The sequence below is a fragment of the Lagopus muta genome, chromosome 5 (genome assembly GCF_023343835.1).
Source record: "Lagopus muta isolate bLagMut1 chromosome 5, bLagMut1 primary, whole genome shotgun sequence".
Lineage (NCBI taxonomy): Eukaryota > Metazoa > Chordata > Aves > Galliformes > Phasianidae > Lagopus > Lagopus muta.
In genome coordinates this window covers 65,139,653-65,160,710 of record NC_064437.1, presented here as the reverse complement: position 1 = coordinate 65,160,710, position 21,058 = coordinate 65,139,653, and the positions used below count along the sequence as shown (strand labels likewise).

At 46.9% G+C, this 21,058-nt stretch overlaps 1 protein-coding gene across 1 annotated transcript in view; it reads right to left on the bottom strand.

Moving 5' to 3' along the window:
- Positions 1–777: 777 nt before the first annotated feature.
- Positions 778–21,058, bottom strand: part of LOC125692881 (uncharacterized) — a 209,582-nt gene continuing 189,301 nt past the window's right edge. The window contains exon 12 of the transcript XR_007376911.1: positions 778–888. The gene's annotated coding sequence lies outside the window, so the exon portion shown is untranslated. The remainder of the gene's footprint in view (positions 889–21,058) is intronic.

Sequence of the window (21,058 nt, the reverse complement as noted above, 5' to 3'; positions counted from 1 at the left end):
ACGGTGATTTAGCTTTATCCATCTTCCAGAATGGAGGGCTGCACGCGTTAAGGAATAACATCTGTTGTGCTGTTGTCAGAGGTTATTTATGGCGTGGGGCTCTGCAGTGGGGCAGGGCAGAGCTGCAGCTCTGGGAGCACACGGCCCTGTGGGTTCCCTAGGCTGACTGAGTCTCTCTGTGCTGCAGTCAGCTATGAGCAGCCGAGGTCCGTTTCACTGCTGAATTGTCTTGGATGCTGGGGGAGGCATTCCTGAGACAAACAACATCATCCGCTGGAGGCTGATATGAGATGATAAAAGTGATTTTATTTATGGTGTTTTCAGCCATCTTGTCAGCATAATGTATTGTGTTGTGGGAAAGGACTAGATTTGTTTTGGCCTTGCTCTGAGAAGTGGATTTGCCATGTACCTGCCCGCTGAGCCACAGCTTTCGTGTGCTGATTTTTGATGCTGTGGTTTATGTTCTGTTTTCTGGGTCACGGTGGCTGTGCCAAGTATTGCATATTGTGCCTCTCCTAGGAGTATAACTATGAAGATAACATCTCTGATTTTAGTACCAGCAAGTGCCTTTACTTGGTATTGCCTCAGAAAGGCAGAGGATGCTCTGTGCTCCCCTTCCAGAGGATGATTCTTGCAGCTGCCTGTGCTCTGTAGAGCTCCCCCAGCTGTTGGGTGGTCCATGCTGTGTGGGTAATCACAGTCATGCAGAGTGGCTAAGGCTGGAAAAGCCCTATGAGACCCCCACCCATCCTGCAGTCCCACTGCCCATGTCCTCAGTGCCACATCCCTGCAGCTTTGAACACCTCCATGGATGGGGACTGCCCACCCCTGGGCAGCTGTGCCAGCGCCTGGCCGCTCTCTGGAGCAGACATTGCTGTGATACCCAACCTCTGCAACATGAAGCCATCTCCCCTCATCCTCTGGGCAGCCTGATCTGGTGGTTGGTGGCCCCACGCATAGCAGGGGGGTTGAAACTAGATGATCCTTGTGGTCCTTTTCCACCCAGGCCATTCTATGGCTCTATGAACCCAAATGTTCACTCCGGGAAGCAGCAGCAGCCATGGGGCACCAGATCCTGTTCTGCTTGAGGAGTGATGATAGGATGGTGTTTCCCAGGGGAGAGGCGCGGAGCTTTGAAGCAGTGGCAGCCATTTCCCGGCGGTGCGTCCCTGAGCATCCTGAGGGATGGTGCTCCTTGGGGTGAATCACATCTCGTGGGCAGGCCCCGCTGCATCCAGCTGCTGCCCCTTTTCCCTTTGTTTTGGAGGATTTGTCTTCTTTTTGCTGTGCTCTTCCCCGTCGTACTGGAGGTGCAGCTGGAAGCCAGCAAAAAGGGCTCTTTGGTAAAGGAACCATTATTTAATTGACAGGGAGGTAATGTTAGAACGCATTTGGAACACTGGTGTGGGATGGGGCAGAAGCAAAACCTGCATTTCCGTGGTATTTAAAAACAACAACCTCCCCCAAATTGGCAGCCCCCTAAGACACACTTGATTGCGAGTTCATCATGCTTCTGAGGAGTCTACAATGTTGACAACTTACTAATAATACTGAACAACACTTCCAAACATTGAATTCAACACAGTTCCATTGGCACAAATTGAGAATGAAGCGTTAGTTCCAGTGAAGCCTCCTATCACGACATTTCCCTACCTGCTCTCTGGATGTTCTCTTGTTCCTGACCTTTTCTATTTGTCTTCACAGTGAATTTTCCTTTCTGTGAGCAGATTTGAGCTGCTGCCTTTCAAGGCTTTACAGAATTTTGTAGACATAAACCTTGAAAGTCTGAGAAATTAAAAGGCTTTCCTTTTAGAAGATGATTTTTTGGAAGAAAAAGAACTGCAGACACAAATACCAAACTACGGTTTGTGAAATCCATTTCACTGTCGTTGCACAGAGTTTAAAACTTCTCATGCATGTCACCATGAGCTGAACTAAGAATTACAATGACATGTTGGTGTTTCATTCAGTTATAGTGCTGTAAGCTGCTGACCTTATGGGATGCTCAGACTGCATCTGATGGGTGAGAAGCTCCTGCAGCTTTTCCTTCCTTTGCAGTCCTCCTTAGCCAGTCATTGCAATACATGAGATGGGCACGTGTTGAGCGTGCAGGCAAGAGCAGAGCAGTGCTACCACTCAGACCCCAAGGATGTTATGGGCACGTTCTTTCTTATTAATGATCAGTAATAAGTGATTTCTTTCATAACTTTGAATTCCAACCTACGCATAATCGCTGTGGCGCTCTGCGAGGAGCCATGCAGGAGACGTGCCGACAAGTTAAGAGATTTCCTGCACCACACTGAGCCTATTCCCAGCAAATGCAGGGACTTTCACCATGTAGTGTGGTACAATCTCCACCCAGGCTGCAAAAGAACACGGCCCACTGCTGGCTTTGGCCAAGGCATGGCTGCTGCTGACTTCACAGCACACTGTGAGCCCAGGCGTTGCTTTGTGTTCCCATGAACCTGAGAGTTACATGGTGAGCTGGCAGCTTAGTAAGCACTGACTTCACATTTCCTGCTCTGTGTGTCAATGTCAATGCTATTTCAGATTCAATTTATCTATTGAATTTCTTCCCAGTGATATGGTTAGCAGGTTAGCATTTGAATGCTAAACCTGCCCTGGAAGACAAAGACATTTCCTTATTGTAGTCAGTGCATAAATCAGTGTGTCAACACTCTTGTTTTGTGTGGGTTTTTTTTTTCATTTTCATTTTGCTATATCGTAATTGAAATTATGCCCTTGGCATTGCATTATCATCTTTGTTGTTGCTGAATGGAGTAGAATTCCAACAGTTCTCACCTATGAATTTTAGTACTCTTGGTACATCTTTCCTTGTTTGCATAAATACCGCAGTTACATGTAGCACAGAAATGTTAATGTAGCTGTGGGATTACATGGTATCTTCAGCTATTTATGGGCTGGAAGCGTGAGGCTCTTTCATTTAGGAAGAGACCTGAACATGAGCATAAGGTACTTGTGTTGAAGTTTGAATCCAGGTGAGTTTTATCTTATGAGTAAAGGATGCAGTCATTTATGTTTTTAAAAAACCACCATGATTTATATCCCACTTTGCATGAGGCAAAATATCAGTCTTCTGGTTTTTACAGGTGATGCAAGGAAACTTGAGCCAGCAAGGACATCATCAGCACTTGGAGCATCTGACAGATAAATGAGATCAATTCTCATTGTGGCCTTCCAGTGCTTGAAGGGAGCCTGTAAACAGGAAGGGGAATGACTGTCCACAAGAGTGGATGGTGATAGGACAAGGGGAATGGTTTTAAACTGAGACAGGGGAGGTTGAGGTTGGACATGAGGAGGAAGTTCTTCCCCCAGAGGGTGGTGAGGCACTGGCACAGGTTGCCCAAGAAGGCTGTGGATGCCCCATCCCTGCAGGCATTCAAGGCCAGGCTGGATGTGGCTCTGGGCAGCCTGGGCTGCTGGTTGGTGACCTGCACACAGCAGGGGGTTGGAGCTGGGTGAGCACTGTGCTCCTTTGCAACCCATGCATGCTGTGGCTCTATGATCAAGTAGAGGAAACTGCTGATTACAAAGTGGGGAAAGTCCCTCTTTGCCACTGCTTTGGTTATGAGTCTGTGAGAGAGCAGAGCGCTGCTCTGAGCACATTTGGAAGCTTTTGTCCTGGAGCTGTGAGGAGAGACTATTTTAATTGCCTGGCAATTCTTTGTTATTGTTTGAAACCACTGTGTTTTTGGGTGCATTAAAGGAATCGGACACAGTTAAACAAGTATTCCCCTACAGGTTTGAATCAAACAAACACGGGGTGCTCTCCTTTGGCTGCACACTGGGCTTCTCCAGCACTTCTGTCAGTTTTAAATGCTAAGGGAAAACAAGTCCAAAGAATTGAATTGTTTTGCTTTTCCTGTCTGTCCTGCCATTATGTAAACGTGATAGAAGATGCCTTGGTATAATTCTTGAGTTTTTGTTTGATTTCAAGTCTTAAAAAGCTTTATCTTTTTCTTCAGCCCACGGCAATGTTCTGGCTCTTATCCTTAGGCCTGTTATGCTGCTATACTTCTGAAATCCTTGTCTGTTATTTTCTGTGGGTTTCCATCAAATCTCATTTTATTATGAGGACACATCAGCTGTAACTGAGCACAACTCCCAGGCACATTCTTTCTCTGGTTTGTCAGTTTGTTGTTTGCTTAATGCCAATTGTGTTTTTACAGCACACCTTTCTGTTGCCCTTTAGTTATATTTGTAGAGGATTGTTTTGTATTTCACATCAGCTTGTTTTCTGTATTGCTTTGGGGAACATTGAATACATTCTTGATTACTCAGTTACTTTTTCTTTTTCACAGCACTCCTGAATTAAATGTGTGTGATTTGTTGCACGGCTTCAGTATCAAATGGGCACACTACATTATTTTCCTACACTTAGTCAGAGCCAGGAACTTTTAGAGAGTAAAAATATATGCAAACTACCGAGGCTGAGAAAACCTCCTAGGCTTTTAGATTCATAGGATCATAGGATCATAGAATAGCCTGGGTTGCAAAGGCCCACAGTCCTCATCCAGTTCCAACCCCCTGCTGTGTGCAGGTCACCAACCAGCAGCCCAGGCTGCCCAGAGCCACATCCAGCCTGGCCTTGAATGCCTCGTATTTCAGAAGATGTATTTGTTCCTATGGAAGTTTATCAACAAAAAGACCAAAAGCTCTCTGGTTTTAGAAGACGTTTTTAGCTAAGCAGGAATTGCAAATTGAAGTTGCACATGGAAGATGCAGAGTGAGGCTTGGTGCCCCCTGCTGTGAGAGGGGGAGGATCCAGCCTTAATTTAGAGAGAAGTTGTGAATTCTTTTTGTTGTATTGGGTCTGACTGTGCGCAAGCACTTTGCTTCTTCTTCCTGTAGATAACGGTGTGGATATAAGGAAGAAATGTGATACAGTGGGGGCAGTGAGGCACTGCATGGGCTGCCCAGAGAGGTGGGGGTGGTCTCTGCAGACAGCCCAGGGCAGGGGATGGGCTCTGAGCACTGATGGAGCTGTGGGGGTCCCTGTGCATTGCAGGGGGTGGCACCAGGTGGCCTTTGGAGGTCCCTTCCAACTCAAACCATTCTGCCCACTGCTGTGATTCCTCAGAGGGCAAAAGTTCTCCTGGTTTCGCTGGGAGTGCCGGTGCCAGTGGTGCCATGGGAGTGCTGCTCCTCCTGCTGCTACACAGCACGGCCCTCAGGAACAGCAATTAGTCCTTGTCCCGTTAAGCAAGCAAACTGCCATTTTGGTGCACTGTTTTATAAATAAAAACAAAAGAGTGAAACGGGTAATTCCACTCGTACCATTCCTTCTCCACCATAAGAATGAGCTGCTTTATTATAATTCTGCTACCTCGACGCTGCTCTCTGTTTATTTTTGCCTAAAAATATGTCCTAGCTCTGCTGCAGCAACTTCCATCTTCCTTAATTTGTTTTGTTTGAAGTGCATTTCCAGCAGTCACACACTACAGCGTGATGATGGTACAGAACTTGTTATCTGGTGACTACTTTAAATGAAAATAGGCATAATTTAAATAGCCTGAAATGTCTTTAATACTATTTTTAAAGACTAATGGAAAAGCGATGCTGGCTGGCACTGTGCAGTGCTGAATACAAAATAAACAGAATTGTTCAGATGCATTCAGATGATTCTTTCTGCTCGTCATGGGGTTGTTCAAATGCAGAAAATCTCTGCAGTTATTATAAGATTTATCAAATGGATTGTGAATCGCTTTGATACAGAAGAGATATTTATTTCACTTCAGGCTTCTCTTCTCTGAGCTGATAGAAGTGTTCTCTCTTTTGTTGAAATACAGCTTTAGAAACCACCAGCACTACAGCACGGAGCAGAGCAGTGACTGCGTGGTCCAGGAGCTCCGGGAGCATCCCAGCATTCCCAGACACAAACATCTTTACTGGAGGAGGGATCTTTTTTTTCCTTCTCTCTTCCCTTCCTCTCTTTCTTTTTCCCTTCTTTTCTTTTGCTCTTCCTCTCTTTCTTTTTCCCTTCTTCTCTTCTTCCCTACCCCTTTTCCATTTTTTTCTCCCTTTTCCCTCTTTCTCCCTTTTCCCCTTAGAAATAACTTTTTTCCTTTCAAATTCAAGGAGTTTGGGAAGCACCCAACGCTTCCATGCGTGTGAAGAGAAGCACTGAGGTTTTCCCACATCCTCCCTTCCCAGTGCATACCTGATAAGTTGGGAAAGGAGATGGGGCTGTGTGTGTGCTGTGACTGTGCACACTGTCATTAGGGTATGGCAGCCGTGTTTGCACTGAGCAGCTGCTGCAGGCCCCACTCCCTGGTGCATCTCCATGTCCTGCACAGTGTGCTTTGTGTTACAAGCTGTTCAGAGCATGTTTATTTCTGAAAGGAAGAAAAAAAGAAAGCACCACAGAGAAGTAGCACATACCAGAGGCATTGAGAGTTTATATTTCCTTACGCTAATTAATGTATTTTTTGCACTTTCTTTGTAAGAGGATTGAAATCCCTACCAGGGTGATATTGGCATAATACAGTAAAATCAGACTATTGCAACAAATTGTGGCCATGGAAGGTTCAGAAGCAGAAAATGGATGTGGTTTGAAGTAGTGTAAATACAGCTGACCACGTGGTACGTCTAGAATTCAGAAAGTATTCTACTTTGTTATGTTTCCCACTTGAGTACAGCCTTAAGGCAAAAAGCCACTCCTCTCTTTTTTTATCTGGAAAACTATCAATGTTTTTAATGAAGAATAGAAATGAAAGGGGTGGGAAATGGAAGAGGCAGCAGCTTGGGGACATCTCACACACTGAAGAGTTGTACTGTTTTCCTCCAGAGAGAATCACAGCATGGCTTGGGTTGCCAAGGAGCACAATGCTCACCCAGCTCCAACCCCCTGCTGTGTGCAGGTCACCAACCAGCAGCCCAGGCTGCCCAGAGCCACATCCAGCCTGGCCTTGGATGCCTGCAGGGATGGGGCATCCACAGCCTCCTTGTGCAAACCGTTGTTATGTCACCCTGGACATCCAAGTGAGTGCCAGCATGCCCAGATTTGAAGCTTAAAGGAAAGTTCGAAACCAAACAGGGATGAGTTCTGATTGAAAATGACTTCAAATGAACATATTAAATACGTGTGTATTGGACCATCCAGCTTTTCCTTGTTTCTCTTTGCTTCATTTTGTTTCTCTGACTTCTGAACTCAGTAATCCATTAAACCAGTCCTCACTAATGCTGTTCCTGCAGAGTGCATGTAATAATAATTCCAGTTTACTTGCATGTAAAATTCATACGGAATATCGATAACCATCTCCACAACCTGGTCAATATGCACTCATTAGGACAAGGCATCCAATTTCCAGAAAGCTATGGTTTAAATTAACTGCAGAATTTCAGAGCTGGGCATGCATTTGTTGTGGTAATTTTTAGTACTGCAGGTTTAGCACCTGCAGCACTGCTTATAATCTTAAATGACTGTAAGGAGAAAGTGGTTACAAGCACTCCAGTGCCTCACCTGACTTTTCAAGCTCTGTGCACACTGGGTCGTGATGGAGGAGATGGCAAATGGCTGCAAGAGGAGGGAAATTCCTCTTTCCACTTGCTGTCTCTGTCACGTCTTCTGGTTTCACACCAATTTCTCAAGGATAGGTGTGATTCCTTCTATGGTTTGTTGCACTGGAACTAACTGTAGGATATCCCCACTCACAACAAACCAGTGGGATATTGCTGTTTTCATTCTGACAGCAGGAATTCACCACTGTTGGTTGTTGTTTTTTTTTTCTTCTGTGTAATTTAGTTTATTTTGGGTATGTAAACACCAGGGATCAGTTTTGTTCTCCCTCCTAAAAGTGTGGGGGAGTGGTTGTGTTTGTCTTCAAGTTAGAAGAGTTTTGTTGGTTTTGTTGTTTTTTTTTTTCTTAATAATGACTGAGTTTTATCAGGAAGAGTGACAGACTGTACTACCGATATGAACGGAGGTTTTGTTAGTTGTATTTTCACTACAAAACCCAAATCCACCTTCTGAGCCACGGTTTCTGTCTGGGAAGCTGAAGCCCCTTGGCTGGAATTGTCAGTGCAATGGTTGGGCTCAGGGCACAGCAGTGTGAGCAGCTCTGTGTCTATCTGAGCCCAACGGTTCCCTTTTTACGCTGTGAGCTTTGCCCTGCTTGCCTGCATCAATCTAAAGGCGGCAGGGAGTGATGCCCCTGGTTGGGGTTTGGGCCCGGGTGAATGGGGAGCTTTCCCAACACCCTGTCAAATCACGAAGCTCCGTCTTGCAGACACAACCAGAATTACATTTCACTTAGCTTCTAGTTCTGACTGGACAAAAACACATTTATTTTCAAATTCATTTCCATTCACTCTCGTATTTGGAACGAACTGAAAGGTGCAAGTAGAAGAAGAGCTGATAAGGACGAGGTGCCAGATAAGCCTGGAGCTGGCTGGGTGCAGCCGCTGCCTTCTGCCTTTGTCAGCAATTGTAAGTGCCAGAACGGGGTGAGAACAATGTGAACAGTAAAAATAGGAACATTTTGCAGCTTCCCAGCTCCACTTCGAGCTTCCTTACGCTTCATGGGTATCACAACGGGGTCCTTTGTGATTTCTGAAATTATCCTGGGCTGCTGACTGTAAAAGTGCCGTTGCTGCGACATGAGATCGTCAGTGCAGTGCAGCGGTGTTCTGTTCTGCTGAGTGCAATAATGCATCCGAGCGAGGCAGTGGAGACGTGCTGCTGTGGAAACCCTTGGGGAGGGTGGGACTGGATGGGGATTGCCCTCCAGATTTGCCTCTGCTTGGTGGAATTAACAGGAAGAACCCATTGCTTGGAGCTGCTGCCTTGCTGAGTGCAAAGGATTGGGCAGCAGGGATGTTCACAGAGGAGATAAACGAAAACTAGGAAGTTTTTAGTGTTTTAAGCTCACCAGTTGTGCTGGTTCATTCAGTTTCATGCCATCTAGAATGGGGATAGAAAAGCAGAGCAGTTCATAGGTTCAACACTTGATGAGCAAAAGTCTGCTCAGCTGCCTGGCTGCATGCACATCTGTGCTTTGGGAGCATGAATGAAACATCACAGCAGTGCCCAAATCCCAAGCGGTCGGGGATCTCACCCTGTTCTGCTCCCAGTGGAGCTGCAGGATGGCAGGGTGAAGGAGGATGCTGCTCAGGAGGCACCATCTCATTCTCCAATTTACCTTTTAGGTAATTAAGTTATGATATCATTCAGGAATGCCACTGTTTTCTGAAGTTCATCACACAACATGGATATCCCTGGCTTTCAAACAGCTTGACTGACAACCATTCCCTTATTTTGACTTGGGGGAAAATGTTTGCACTCTCCAAACAAATGTTGGCAGCCGGTGGAGATGGATGAGAAGGATGCCCAAGGAGTGGGCACTGTGAGCTCAGCCCCACGAGGTGTGTGAAGCTCTCTGCACAGCTGCTGCTCTTCATGGAGCCGCCATGGGAAGAGGAGAGATCATCGCTGTCATCTCTGTGGAAAAAAGAGATGTTGGATGGCTTCTGGAAGTGGATGTGGAGGCTGAAAAATCCCCCCTCATGCCTTGATTAATAGCTGAACAAAGTTCTGAAGAATCTCCTACCTTGCAGAATGGTTGAGATTTGCCATTTGAGGCTTATCCAACATATTATGTCCAATTCCTGCCATCGTTCAGCCTGCACTGCTGCAGTTACTCCATCTCAGACACCTGCCGTGCTCTCTATCACCCCACTGACAGTCGTTTAGTGGCCACACTACTCATGTGCTTTTGGGTTCAAAATAGCTCCATCATTACAACTTACCCTAATGACTTTTCAAAGCTTATCCACCAAGACGAGGCTCCCTTGTGGATCTCTAAACATCCTCAGCTGTCGTGTATGTTATGCAGGAAGAGCATCCTTGGTGGTGATAAGGTCAGCCCTGGGAGCTGGTGAGCTCTGCTGTGATATGTGGCATTTGCAGAGATGGCACTTCTTCTGTGTATAAATATGTATATATTTTTCCATCCACTGTATAAACATACATAGGATGGACATAGGAAATACATGATATTACCTGTGTTTTCCAGTCCTGCATCCAGGAAAATGAAAAAACAAGGCTTTAACTCCTCAGATCTTTGGGAAGCCCTGTCCCCCTCCTTTGAGAGTGCAGCACTTTCCAGCTTCCTCAGGACCGTTAGTTTACTTGCAAAAAGATCAAGAGGTCACACAATATCGGCGCAGCGAAGCTTCAAGTGAATTACATCATGCATAAAAATTTGCTGTTTTCAAGCTAACAAACTTCTCCTGTGAGGATATTTTGCTCGCTTGAGCAGAAAACAGGCTGTGTTAGCAGCTTTGCTGAGCAGTGTGCTGAGAACAGCCCTGCACGCGTTCCTCCAGCCCTGCCCTGGTGGCAGCATCAGATCTCATGCTGCCCAAAAGGCCATCTGCAGCTGTGCTCCCATTTACTCAGCAATTGCTCGGATCACAGACAGGGAAATGAGCACACATATGGGGGCTGGAGAGCTGCACAATAGCTGGTTTCTTTAAGGTGTGTTCTGCACCTAAGCACAGTCTGGCTGCTTGCAGTCAATGAGACTTCTGCGTACAGAACGTGGCCCAGAAGATCCTGTCTGCTGCTGTGCAGGGAAAGGCAATTCCTGGGAAAGAGGGGGGATTTAAAAACCTTCCTGGTCCTTAATGACTTGAAATGTGTGAGTGGAAATTTTGGATTCTAAGCAGATAGGCTTTGGTCCTCTATGGCAGTTTGCAGGGGAGCTCTGTTGGGGGAGCAGAGTGCTTTCCAATATTTGAAGGGAGTGTATAAATAGGAGGGGCAATGGTTGTTTATAAGGGTGGATGGTGATGGGACAAGGGGATGGTTTTAAACTGAGACAGGAGAGGTTGAGGTTGGGTATGAGGAGGAAGTTTTTCAGCCAGAGGGTGGTGAGGCACTGGCACAGGTTGCCCAAGGAGGCTGTGGATGCCCCATCCCTGCAGGCATTCAAGGCCAGGCTGGATGTGGCTCTGGGCAGCCTGGGCTGCTGGTTGGTGACCTGCACACAGCAGGGGGTTGGGACTGATGAGCATTGTGCTCCTTTGCAACCCATGCCATTCTAGGATTCTATGATTCAAGGACTCAGTGCTGTGTTCTGCACAGCACCAGGCAGCACCACCACACTGTGGTGATACCGGAGATGTCCTGGGATGCACGCTGATATGGAATATATCTGTTGGAGTGCACAAAGATTAGTGACATGTAAGACTTTGCAGCTATTAAGAGTGTGTCCTGAATGTTGCAACCAGAACCTTTTGCCCCCCTCAGCAGTTGGTCAGAGAAGATCCAGCACTGAGAAAGGGAAGAAAGGTCCAACGGGGAGAGAAGGCCTGTGCCTGCTGGGGCTCCGGCAGAAAGACACCATTTCATCATCTTACGTGGAGGTTCAGCTCTGCTGAGCTTTTCCATCTCTTTAGCACTGCAAAGTGTGGCGTTGCAACGAAACTACATGCTGGAGTAAGATAACACTCACAATTTTCACAGTGAATAGCAGCATTATCTCCTTTGATTGAGCCCAAGCAGATAGCACAATCTAGGTGTGTATGTGTTTAGGCGAGGCCTGTAAATTTTACATCCTATCACTTCCAGAATCACATATCCAATTATTGCAAAACTGCACGTCCTTGGGAGCTGGAATCTGGCCACCACTAATGAAAAAATGTGTGCTGGGGGTGGAAAACTGTGAAAGCAGCAATGCTGAGCCCATAGCACCGTTCCCCGTGTTGGAAGAGCTGTGAGGTCCCACTCAGGTGTGCTCTGTGTACTTCCACTGTGAGATGGCAGTGTGCGTTGGGCTTTGCTTACCTGGGCAGCCTGGCTGTCTGTTAGCACATCCCCAGTGAGCCAGGCTTAGCATGGCCACTGCTGGCTTGTGCACACCTATACAGCCATCCTTGTCCTTTTGCACGCTCCCTGTGCCATGCAGCTGCTGATTGCATGGGATCCCACAGCCCCAGCACATGCAGCACAGGGAAGCTCCTTGCTCTCCACAAAGTATTTGTATTTAGCAGAAGGTGATGACAAGAACCCGTCATTGAAGAATTGTGCAAATTATAAATTTAATAAAATTATAAACGCAGCTGTGCTTGTGAGGTTATTTTTGCTCTGAAAAACCCTGCAGAACCAAAGGCAGGAGGTTTGATGCAGTGGTTGATAATTTGTTCTGATGTGGTTAACAATGCAATAGATCCTTTAAAAGGCTGTGATTTTGCTTGGGCCTGTTTTACACGTAGGGTCCCAGCTGCTGCTCAGCACTCAGCTGTTGTACTGCTGGTGGCTCTGGAGCATCTCCACTGCCCGTTGTGCTGAGCTGCCTCTGCTCAGAGGGAAATTCAGTGCCACTGAGGAAACCTGTGAGGCCAAGTCCACAAGAAGTGGTCTTCATTGTTGGCAAACTTACCATAGAATCCTAGAATGGCCTGGGTTGCAAAGGAGCACAGTGCTCACCCAGCTCCAACCCCTGCTGTGTGCAGGTCACCAACCAGCAGCCCAGGCTGCCCAGAGCCACATCCAGCCTGGCCTTGAATGCCTGTAGGGATGGGGCATCCACAGCCTCCTTGGGCAACCTGTGCCAGTGCCTCACCACCCTCTGGCTGAAAAACTTCCTCCTCATATCCAACCTCAACCTCCCCTGTCTCAGTTTAAAACCATTACCCCTTGTCCCATCACCATGCACCCTCAACTTCCATTGCTAATGTGTGATATGTGATATCTTTAAATGCTGTGGCACTGGTGGCCTTACATCCTGAATTTGGAAAATAATTCCAAATGAGTTTATCCAAAACTGATTTCTCTAGGTTAAATGGCAAATGAGACAGGCAGGTCATGTTATGCAATGAAAACACTTCACAGCATATGAGCTGCACTAAAATGAATATTTGGTGGGATCTTTACAACTTCATCCTGTCCACACTTTCTATTTTTAACGGTTAATCAAAGCTTCTGGCTTGTTGGGAAATATTGCAAATCTTTATATCCCCAAAGCTTTTAAATTATTCACTGTGCTTACTGTTCTCTTCCCGACAGGAGATTATCCTTTCTAATTGGAATTTTTCTACGTTGTGTGTCCGCAGTGTGTGAAGGTCAGGGAGCAGCCCAGGCGGTGGCTCAGATGAGGCTGGGGGAGCTGATTGCACATCCCCACCCTGCTGGCATTGCTGCTGTGCCCCCACACCTCCACTGGTCCCATGGGAGCAGTGAGGGCAGCAGCACACAGCCAGGCCCCATAGGATGCTTAGTTTGCTTCTGCCAGCAGAGCAAAATCCCAATGTTCTGAACGCAACCAGGGAATAGAATCGTAGAATGGCCTGGATTGAAAAGGACCACAACAGTCATCTAGTTTCAACCCAACCCCCCCTACTATGCACAGGGCTGTCAACCACCAGACCAGGCTGCCTAGAGCTACTGAAACGTGGCACAGAATAGACACAAAGCAGGCCAAGTCCTCATCTCAAGGGGATCCAAGGCAGAGCAAGCCATACAGAACGATGCTGCACCTGATTTTATTAATTCTTCACATGCTGGGATAAAGGCAATGTTTTCTTTCATGTTCTGTTCATCTTTTACAGGAGTGCTGAAAGCTGGGAGTTAGTAGGAATGTAATCAGGATCTGACAAGGTATTTGCACACCTAGTGCTGCTTTAATTAGGAGGAGCCGGGCACATTAAAGTCTGACTTCACAGTGGAGAGGGCGTTAAGCAACGTGTTTATCAGCAGTGGAAAAGGGAAATGCTGATCCCCGCTGCCTTCTGCTCCGTGTGCTTCCAGCACCACTGGGAGCTGAGGTGTGTGCTACGTTTAGATTTCTAAATATGAGCTATTGCTCTTAGCAGACCTGGGCTGATGTAAGTAAGTTAAGGCAGAAGTGCTTGTTCACATGAATTCTGCTCTGGCTGTAGCACAGTGCCACGCTCTGCACTCCGCCCGAATGGTGCAGTGCTCAGTCTGCTTCCTTCTGAGCAACTGCAGAAGCAGATGGCTGTGGCACAGCTCTGGGGGATGTTTGGTGCATGCACTGAGCAGAAGGATGGTTGTGGTGAATCCCCAGTGTAATACCAGCACTGCAGCAGGGAGCCCGGAGCAGCCCAGCACACACCGCTCCACAATCTCCCAACCAAAGGCACTGGCAAGGCAGACTTGACTGTTCCCATGCACAGATTCCCTTCCCTGTGACCAAACTCATTCTGTTGGTGCTGCTGACCTCTCTTCCATGCACACAAACAAGTGAGGGGCCACAAAGGACAGAAATGCTCCTCAGAGCCATGAGCTCATCTCCCTGTGACAGCCCCAGGTCTGGGAAGGGGGAGCCTGGCACCAGAGTGGCACCAAACCAGTCTTGCTGAAGCTGGAGGGCTTTGGTCTGTTTTTCCTTTGCTTCTCAGATCATCTGATGGACTGAAGGGCACCAATGACCAACTCTGAAGTGGGGAAAAAAAAAAGTAAATTTACACATTTGAGCAGTTTTTGAACAAGCTTTTGCTAGTAAGAGATAATATCTAGAAAAGACCAGAAATGAGAGCCTGGGATCCAACGACTGAAAATCAATGACTTTCACAATGATTTAAAATACTTTTATCAGTAATAACCTAGAGAGGAAGTAGAAAATGCATGATCCTGTGCAAGAAGGGAATGAGCCCTGGTGCAGGGCTTGTGGCAGCCCCATCCTGGTGGTGGTGGCAACCAGCAGACCCAGTGCCTGGCGGTGTCCATAGCCTGGAACCCAGCATGCAAGGAGCAGCTCTGCAGACACACCGCCCCCAGCTCCTTCACAAAGCTTTGGTTTGTTCCTTGTACCAGGCCCTCCAATCTCACACAGTTATCCACTTGCTCTGAACCTCCTGAGCTGAAAATTTCATGAGAACAGTCTGCCTCATGATTTTCTGCTGTTTCTTGCTTTCTCTCCTGATGGCAAATTGCTGTGAGAATGGCTGCTCTTGTTGATTTCAGGAACTAGCCTTATATTTTTTTGCTGGTCTGGATTGAATTTAAAAGTGCCTCTGTGCAGCAGGCAAATCATGAGCGTTGAGGAGAGCAGGGAACTGAACTGCCTTTGTACATGAAATGTTTGTTTTGAGCCAACGGTGGCAGGTAGTGAAACTGCAGTGTTTTCTCACCTGTGCACATGGATGTGCATGCTGAGGGCTGGGGCAGCCCTGCTTGTTTCACTGCTGCAGTGCATGTATTCTGCTTGTGATGGAGGACAGAACACATCGCTGTGGGTATGCACTCATTCTGCTTGAGCTGAATGCTTGCTGGTTTTACTCTGCACAGACAGGATCATTTATTTACACCTGAAAGGCTGCCCCTGCCCAGCTGAGCATGCAGACCCTACAGAACATCAGCCAAGCTTGATGTGTGACAAGTAGTATTGAAGTGAGGGATGATCTTATGATTTATTTAGGTCACAGTACAGTTTAATTAGTAATGATGTTATGCCGATTTCCAGAGGAGCTCTGAAGGACTCCTTCACTTTGGTTTGGATGTTTGAGATTCCTGGTGGTTCCCCAGGCCCTGCACTGACAATCAGCTCTTCCTTCTGCACCTTTGGTAAAGAGGGTGGGGGAATACAACAGCATAGGAAAGGTGGGAAAATAAAGCAGGGTAGGAAAGCTGGTTCTGTGGTTGTTACTGGTGGCAGCAGCTCTGGTGCACTGTTCCCTGGGGCATGTGGGAGCAATGGCTGCAGGACGGGCACAGCGCAGTGCTGGCAGCGCTGTCACCAACAGCCAGGCTTTGTCACATCGAGGCCATAGGGGTTGGGCTGGGCTGCCCAGCATGGGCAGGAATTTCTCACCTGAGCAAAGGTTGCCTCTTTTGCTTTGCCAATGTCTTCCACACAGTTGTTTTCTCTCCTGATCCTCACCCTCTCCCTGGTTTGGATAGAATTGTATTCCTGTGATGGCTTTGCTTGAATAGAGTTGTAGACTTCTTGTTTGGACAAAGAAATACATGAGGGATGTGGTCAGTGGGCACGGTGGGGATGGGCTGGGGTTCGACTTGGGGATCTTAGAGGCCTTTTCCAGTCTGAACAGTTCTGTGATTCTACGATGCTGTGTCTTCTAGGGAGGAGTTTCAATGAACTCACCCTAAGAAGGTGATGAATATAGTGGTGGTAAAGGTAGAGGTGCCTGTTACTGGCAACAGGTTAATGAATGTGGCAGATTAAGGTGGCATTCTATTCAAAGAACCACATGCAAACATTTTAAAACATTAAGCCTTAAATACCTGCATCTGAACTATGAGTTTTGTATCTCAGCAATGAAACAATCCTTTCGGAATGTACTGGAGGAGTTTCCCTGAACAGGGCTTTTTTTCATAGATCTTTGCTTAGCACAGGTGCAGTAATAATTTACAAACCAGAATAGTTTGGAAAGCCTCAATTGGTAGATGCTTGGTTACTGCCCTCACAGAGTCAAAGCCCAGGGTCCCCTTCCCACCTTCCTAGGCTGCCAACACTGGTAGGGTGATTTTGCCATAAATTAACCCTAGGGTAAGAGGTGTTTTTGGAAAGCTGCTGAGGAGCTGCACTCTGTTGAGCTGTGGGAGATGTGGCACAAAGGGAGCTGATGGGCATTGATCTGAAACACTGGTAGAGGAGCTGCCAGCATCTCCTCAGGGCTGTCAGGGAAAGGCTGTTGCTGGATAGCTCTGGGTAATGGCAGTTCTGTGGGGTCGGGAGCAGGGAGCAGGAAGGGCAGCTCTCATCTCCCGTTCCTCTTCTTGGCCACGTGCAGTAGAGACAAGGAGAGCCTGGTGAATACGAAGTAACAGTGGCAATGCCACAATGCCAGGGCCAAGAGCAAGCAGGAAGGAGAGCCTGTGGTTGCACTGGGACAGTGCTGCAGCTCTCTGTGCTGCTGCCAGCTGGCACAGCTCTGCGTGCTGCACACAGCAGGACAAACAACAGGCTCTGTGAGTGCACACATTGCAAAGGAACCTTAGGAGGGCTCCAACTCAGGAAATATAGCTTTTATTCCAGTCTAATACAGTATTACAAAAGAACAGTATTAAAACAACATTTCTTCTTTTTTTTCTTGATTTCTGCGACTTATCTATGCACTGCCATGTAAAAAACAGAGGTATGGCTGAGTTGGCTTGGCTCACAGCTTGTTTTGGTTTCTGCTGGTAACACAGCCGCTGAAGTTTTCAATGTCATTCAGTATACTTTAAATACAATTAATCAATACCTTAATAACAAATGCACCGTGATGCATGCTGAGGTAATTATCTCTTTAGATTCTCCAGCTGTCTGGTGCAGATGTCTCTAATGGAGCTCGGGTGAAAGGCGCCCTGCAGTGTTGGTCTGGGTGGGAGGGCTTCTCAGGGCTGCTGCTCAGAGGGGCTGGGAGCTGCACTGCAGTTACCATGTATCAGCCTATGCTCTAATCCCAGAGACCAGGAAACTTTGTTAATCCGATGAGGTTTTGTAAAAGCTATGGACACATTGTGAATGGAGCAGGAAAAATCTTCTCAAGCCTGAAGCACAGTTGGGCAAAAGACTGCCTGAGAGCGGCTGTGAAGCACTGGGCTCCATCAGATGATGAGAATCCCTCCTGGGTTGTCCTGCAGAATGGTTTGCTTATTTACTGGTTGAAGCTGGTCTAATAGCAATAGATTTCAGGGGGAAGTTCTTTGCTATGAGAGTGGTGAGGTGCTGGAACAGCTGCCCAGAGAGGCTGTGATGCCCCATCCATCCCTGGAGGTGTTCAAGGCCAGGTTGGATGGGGCCCTGGGCAGCCTGGGCTGCTATGAAATGTGGAGGTTGGTGGTCCTGTATGTGGCAGGGGGTTGGAGCTTCATGATCTTTGAGGTCCCTTCCAACCTGAGCCATTTTATGGTTCTATGATTCTATGGTCTGCATTTCCACTACAATATTATATCCTTACCATAACAATTCTGAAAATGCTTTCATTTTATGTGAGGGATAACTCAGGTTGTGTGAATACCATTCCCTACTACCGCAGCCAACTCATAACCATGGCGAGGAGAACTCATCAGCACAGTCACATAGCTCTTAAAACACACGATGTTAGAAAACACACGAACTAGCATTAGAGAGCAGCTATAGGAAGCCTATGTGTTACAGTTTTAGTAGTGCATGTCAGCTGAGCAATTCTGAAACTCTGTTCAGGGGTGATGGGGCATGGAACAGAAGCACAGTCACAGAGAGTGGATCTGCAAGTGCTGAAAGAACTGCAGCTATCTCAGGAAACACGTAGCTTGGTTTTAATAGAAGGCTGTTGCTACCAGATTGTGTTCCTGTGCTGGCTGTCTGAAGGAACTGACTGACCAACGTGGTACCACAGAGTGAATAAAGAGCAGGGAGCGTTAGCTGAGTGCCTGCCATGGTCTGCTTACATCCCAGAGCTTCAGGTTCATCAGCCTATTACTGAATAAAAATGATAATGATCATAACACATACCCACAAAATTCATGTGCATCTGCTCACCTCACCAACCATTCAAGCCACTAACGTTAAAATCCGAATATCTGTAAATTAAAATTGCCCTTTTAATGCAAATACAGCTCATGTGAAGTGGCAACCTCACCTGATTTTTCATTGCTCTTACGCTCACCGAGCCGGATGATGCTATCACAGAAGGGTCAGTGTGAAGTCCATGCAACAGTGCTGGGCTGCCTGGAGGCAGTGTGGGTTTGCTTGGCACTCACTGTGAGCACAGCACTGTTTGCAGGGCCAGGGCTACATGTAAAGGATGGATTCATTCATATTAAAACCCCTGTAAACAGGGATAGTGGATGATGAATATCACGAGCAGAAGAGGCTGTCCTCACCTCCAGCCTGAATTACCCATGCTTATTTATTGCAGGTGTTATCTGCAATGTCCTGAGATTGTGTGCGAGGCTGCTGCTTGCAAATAGCCTAAACGTTTTTAGATGAAATATAAGATGGATAAAAAGGATCTTTATTCTGTCAGTTCGATGAGTAATTACACTACGGGAGCTACTAAAAAGCTCTGCTTGTAACAGGTTTCACCATCAGAGTTATGGCTGAAAGAGAAATGCTTTACTTTTACTATATTAACTAGAGCTACATTTACAATCTGTGAGCTGACTGAGTAGCTCTGGCCCTTCAGTCGTGGATTAATGCCTGTTTGATTCAGATCCATGGCACTCTGTTTTGTAATGCTGAATATAAGGCTGTTTCTGGTGAGGCGGTTCTCTCCTAAATCACAGCACTCCAAACCTCCTCCCCACTTTATGCCTTTTACAGAACAGGTTGTCTTTTTTTTTTTTCAGTTAATAAAAGTATTTGAACTCCTCTCAATGCAAGATTTGCTGATTAGAAATCCACGTCAGGGATGAAGCTGTTACACATGAGGGAAGGTTCATTTATGGCCACGCTTTTAGCCTCGTGCCGACATCGTTACGCGCACAGTTTGTTTGTGTGATTGAATGCTGCCATAATAACGGAGTGGAAAATGTGCAGGCTGCTAATCTGCATGCTGAGGTATCACGGTCACAAATGTAGTCCCAGAATTAGAGCGTGTTTGCCCATAGCTCAGTACTGTAAACAAGGGCCCAGGGCTTGTTGACATACAGAGAACAGAAAAAAATACTTTTATCCTTGTCCTGTGAGCTATCCCTGTAACGCAGGAGACACAGAAAGCTCCAAACTGAGCTTTCAGGTCATGTCAGGAATGTAATGAATGGAGCATCCCTGAAACTTAACCACAAAATCCTCTCCCTAATGTACGCCTTCACTTATCAGCCTGGCAGCACGTGAGCGGCTCAGCAGTGCGTTAATCACTGCGGCACCAAATGCATTTCAGAACAGTGGTGTTTTGGACAAGCACCAAATCCAGCGCCTCTCTGAGGACCTGCTGTGCTTCTGGTTTTGGAGTCCTCAAATAAGCAGAGCTCCCCTGGGGAGCAAAGCTGCGTGCAGGGAGAAGAGGTGGGGAGAAGCCCACCTGCAGCCCAGCACAAAGCCCAGGGCTGCACAGGCACTGACAGCACTGCCACAGTGGCAGAGCACTGATTTGCCTGTTGCTGAGCTCTGGTTTTTGCTCTCAAGGTGCAAAGCCTGCTGTTATCAGTCTGAAAGAACACGAGTAAAAGGATGGAGCTGAAGCCTTCAGAATCTGTTGAATGTGAGCATCTAATGAGAGTGAAACACTGAAATTCTTTGCTAAGAGCCTCCTTGCTTTCTGAGGAACACTTAGTTTGGAATTCAGCCCAGAACATGCATCTGCCCCTGCAATTTACACCTCATTGAATAAGGCTAAAGAGGGAGGAAATGAAGATGATTAATTAAGGAAAAGTAAATTAGTCTCACTTTGTATGTAGCAACTGTGAGTGATTTTCTTATTGCAGAAAAACTATTTGTGAGCTGGCTCGGTTGCCCTTTGTTTCTGCTGTAAAGATATTCAGTTGTGAGGCTGTCAGGAGCTGCCAGGTACCAGCTCAGGTGAGTGGATCACCATTGTGCCTAGGAAAGCAAATATGCAATGCAGCACAGAAGTGCTCCTTCCCCACGGCTGCCTTTCTCTCTTTCTGTGAGTTTTTGTTCTCGCTTCATTCTCTGCCAACGATGGTGATAATGTTGCTATTTTTGAGATGTGGCCATAAAGAGAAGTTGGTGGCTCCTGAGAACAGATTAAGCTTTCCTGAAATCAGGGCTATTTGGTAAGAAGCTCTGCCTGTGATGTAAAGGTGTGATGCTGTCCTGCTGCTGGTGTAAATCAGGAGCAAAGTGAGAAAGCCTGGTGCTTCCCTGGGTACTGAGAACGACTGTTCTATCCTCAGCTATTCTATAGCATGCTCAGCTTGGCCAGCCAGGACAAAGCACTGTTCTGACCCAAATGATACAATGAAGATCCTAAAAGGCGGTGATGTGGCAAGCTAGCAGGCTGCTTATTGCATAAAAGAATGGAAAAGGGCTGGACAACCATTTTCTTCTGTGCTGCTAAGGGAGTGTTCTCCTTGTGCTGTATGGAGAGGCAACAAGGCTGCCTGCAGTCAGCGAGGGTGCAGTGCTGGGGTTTGGGCACTGGCTGTGTGCACACTCCCATGCAGTTTGCTTTTGGAGTGGCT